We start from the raw sequence: 4,341 nt of genomic DNA on the forward strand, positions 1-4,341 counted from the left end.
CAGCACAATTTGTTATAGCTAAATCTTGGAAGCAACCAAAATGCCCATCAACTGAGGAATGGATAAAAAGATGTGGTATTTTTATTCAATGGAGTATTGGCCATGAAAAAAGATAAACTCGAGGTTTTTGTAGGTAAATGGATGCAACTAGAGATCATACTCATAAGTGAAATAAATCGGACCCACATGTTAAATACCATATTGTCTCCCTGGTGCAGGAACCAGAAAGAATAAGTGAAACTCAAAATGTACAATAGATGATAGGAAAAGGAAAGAAATTGATCAAAGGAAGGAATGACTGAGATGAGGGAAAAAAGAAAAAAGAGAGAAGGAAGGAAAAATATAAAAATATATATGAATAGCTGTGATAACTGTATTGCTGATGTCTGATGCTATACTGAAAGGAACAGTTAATGCTTAAAATTTTTTATGTTTTGACCAATTTTGCATGCTTTTATCTGGTAATCTGAGCAAGTGATTTCACAGTAACAATATGCAATGGAACGACCATGGTGAATTCCTACCATCTTGTCTAATTAAACTCTGTATTATCTCTAATGTTTTATCTAATAATTATATTTTAATTTTCTTTAATGGTTTGAACAATCTTCCATTCTTACATTTAGTAATTTGAGCAATGTAGTTGAAGATAACGATATGTAATATAACAACCACTGTTAATTCATATTATTTTGTCTTGAAACCTTGTTTCCCTTTAAATGTTCTTGTTTTGGTTTGTTTATGTTTGTGATGCTGGTACACTGCTATTGTTCTTTTTTTTCTCATTTACTACTCCCTTTACAATAAAATTTTTAAAAAGATAAATAAATAAATACATACTAGAAAAAAAGTTTTACATGATATAGCAGCTCTCATAGGAAATGAAAACCTTGAGACAGAGTTAAGATTGTATATTTTTATGCTTTTTGATGACTAGTGGACTGTCATGGAGAACTACAATTGGACAAAAGGGTGTGATCTAATGGTAAAAATTTGTGGGCTGCTGGGTGTGGTGACACAGGTTTATAATCTCAGAATTTGGGAAGCTGAGTCAAGAGGATCTGTAAGAGTTCAAGACCAGCCCGAATTGATGAGTGAGACCCTGTTTTCAACAAATAAATGGGTGAATGAATGAACAAACAAACAAAAAAGAACAAACAGACAAAACTTGTGGGATCTCAACCAGGCCTATGTTTTGGATTGTTCACTATGATCCTGTGTCTTCAGAGATAAGGGTATTCCTTATCTCTGGGTACAGTGAAGGTGCCTCTCCAATGAGGACTTTATGACTTGCTTCAGTGGAAGGGCAGAAACTCCTCCCTAGGATAGGTTTTATGAACTGCCTTGCGGGGAAGGACAGGGTCTGGAAATGTGAATGACCTTTTTGCACTGTTGCTGTCTCAACTGTCAAATTGTGTGCTTTGGGGTAGTGTGTCCTGGACTGAGGTTGTGGGAGGATCACTCTATTCCAGCATCCTACAGTTGCAGAGGAGGGCTCCTACCCACCCCTCACCAGCCCTGCTTCAGGGACAGTGCTTACAGCTTTCTACTGCTCTGTGTCCTGTGGTCTTCTGCAGGGAAGGCCCAGCACCAGCAAGATCCTGATCCCCCCTGCGCAGTAAGATATCATCTAATATCTAGCAGCAATGGATCAATGCTGTCTCATGTCAGCCAACTGGAAGAACTTTACTTTGAGGATCGCAGCGAGGTTGACCAGCTGCCCTTTTTCTGAGGCATGCAAGGGAGAAAGGATTGCAAATGTCTATATATTTATTAACGGGGAGTTATCTGGTACCTTGCAAGTCACTTTAGATTCTAGCTTGCTTCTGTGCCTCAGGCATGATGTAGCAAAGAGAACGCCTAGCTGCTTGGATAGCAGATCAGCACAGGACCAGGAAGGCACTGCCCTCACGGGACCCTTTGGAAGAGGAGATTTGGAGGAAGATCGAATGGGCTTCTGAACTTGGGAGCTTGCACGTTTGCAGCCTGGGGTTTGGGCTGAGGCAGGTTTAGCTGCCGCCTCCTCAGTTATGTGGAATGAGAGCCCTGATGCCTGCTGCTTGTGACACTTGTGAGAATCAGCACCACTTGGAAAATCCGTCACCAGATTCCCTCCCAGTGCCCCAACACCCTCTGCCCAATTCTTTGCTCCAATCACTTTGGTGTGAAATCTGTAATGGGGCCCAGGATGTGGTTTTTTTTTTTTTTTTTTTTCTCCGGTACCGGGAACCGAACTCACGACCTTGCGCTTGCCAGGCAGGCGCTTTTGCCGCTGAGCTAAATCCCCAGCCCTAGGGGCCCAGGATGTGTAAAACATACATAGGGAGATGTCAAATTTTGTGCAAATGGAGAAATTCCTACTGTGATTAACCTACATTTAATTAGCTCACAATTGCACTTCAGCAGAAATGATTAAATTTCTACAGTTATTTCCAACTTTGTTACCAAATTTTAAAAGTTTTTTTTTTTTTTCAATCTGAACCATTCCAGTGAACTTTTCATCTTGCTTTGTCATTCTAGCACAGATATCCTAGTACTTCAAGTAAATGTAGTATGGCCTTGTTATGATCTGAATGTTCATATCTCTAAAATGCATATGTTGAAAAACTAACCCCCAGGAGATGATGTTAGAAGGTGAGGCCTTTGAGAGATAATTATCTAAGAGAGTAGAGCCCTTGTGAATGGGGTTAGTGCACCTATAAAACAGAATCCAGAGAAACTTGCTAGGGAGAAGCACCATCTCAGAAACCTGAAACTCGGTCCTTCCCAGACACAGAATCTGCCAGTGCTCTGTTCTTGGACTCCTTAGTCTCTAGAACAGTGAGAAATAAAATCCTATTGTTTACAAGACACCCGGTGTATTTTGTTAGAGAAGCCTCCGTGGACTAAGATGGGCTTGATAGCTTCAGGTACAGAATGGCGTCATAACTGATACACATTTAACAAAGTGGTTAATAGAAGCGATGCCTTTGCTTTTAATGTGAAAAATATTTATTGTGGACAAATCTTTGAAAGATTGGGATGTCTCAGTTGCAGGGAAAAAAAAGAACCTTGACAGTGTCAGTGATGTCTGGGTGATGAGCTCTGAAAACTTTTGAGAAAAACAGACTATGACAGCAAAACGAATGACAGACAAAATAGAAGGAAACATAATGCAGGAAGAGATCTTACAAAAAAGTTTGAAAGTAAGAAAAAGTGAGTAGCATAGAGGCTGAAGCCAGAGATGGTTCCTATAAAGCCGATAAAAGAAGTCAAGAGAAGGCTCAAAGCCCAAAGGTTGAGATACCAGAGAAGCTGATTTAGTGAAAGAGATTGTTTGGGTCTCTGGATCGGTGCAGTTGTGCATAATCTTGAATAATACTTATGCATCAACATTTCTCAAAGTTTATGATTCTAGCGAAAATGAATCACATGGGCTGAACGTGGTGGTGGAGGAAGGCGTGGATGGAGTTGAACAGGAAAACTGGAGCTGTCGCAAAGCATTGCCTAGAACTTCCTTTACCCGAGCTGACAAAGATAGCTCCAACTATAGCCACTTCTCTAAAACGTCCAAGCCACCAGCACCAGTTTTTTATGGTATAGTTTACCTCCCATTTCAGTCATGGCGAACCTGCGGCACGCGTGCCACAGTGGGCACCCACAACCTTCTCTGCCGGCTGGAGAACCAGTCTTCCCAGCAGCCGAGCATCGGAGAACATTTGTTTTTCCCATACAAACACCCCAATATTCGGGTAAAATTGCAGTGTTGGCACTCTGTGATAAATAAATGAGTTTGGGTTCAGTTTGGGCACTCGCTCTCTAAAAGGTTTGCCATTGCTGCAAGATTATATTCCAGTGAAGGCACATCTGACTATTTTAGGTATTCCAGGCTTTGTCTGGCAAATGGTACCTCAGCAGGCCTTTATAGTCCTGCGTTCTCCATTTCTCTGTCTTTTCTTTCTCGGAGTCGTTTTGTTTTCCTCCTCTTTTTAGCGGGCGGTACAATCAAAGAGTCTCGAATTTTAATGTGTAAACGAATTGTGCAGCGATCTGGCTAACAGTCAGGTCCTGCCTTCCTGGCAAGCTTCCCTTTGATGCTGGTGTGGCCGATCCTCCGAGACTCACACTCTTGGGTTTGGATTATAGAAAGACGGTTCAGCACAAGATTATATTCTGGGTTCAAATCGGAGTTTTCTCTTCGATGTGTGACTGTGGGCAGGCAAACTTTCTTGCCTCCGTTGTAAAGGGAGAGATTTACAGCCTCTGTTGCACAGTTATGATGACGGTGCAAGAGGAGAGCAACGCTGCGCGCTCGGGCAGCTGGAGTGCTGGCACCGCGGAGAGGCCGGGAGGCGTGGCCAA

The sequence above is a fragment of the Chinchilla lanigera genome, unplaced genomic scaffold (genome assembly GCF_000276665.1).
Source record: "Chinchilla lanigera isolate Chin_1 unplaced genomic scaffold, ChiLan1.0 scaffold00040, whole genome shotgun sequence".
Lineage (NCBI taxonomy): Eukaryota > Metazoa > Chordata > Mammalia > Rodentia > Chinchillidae > Chinchilla > Chinchilla lanigera.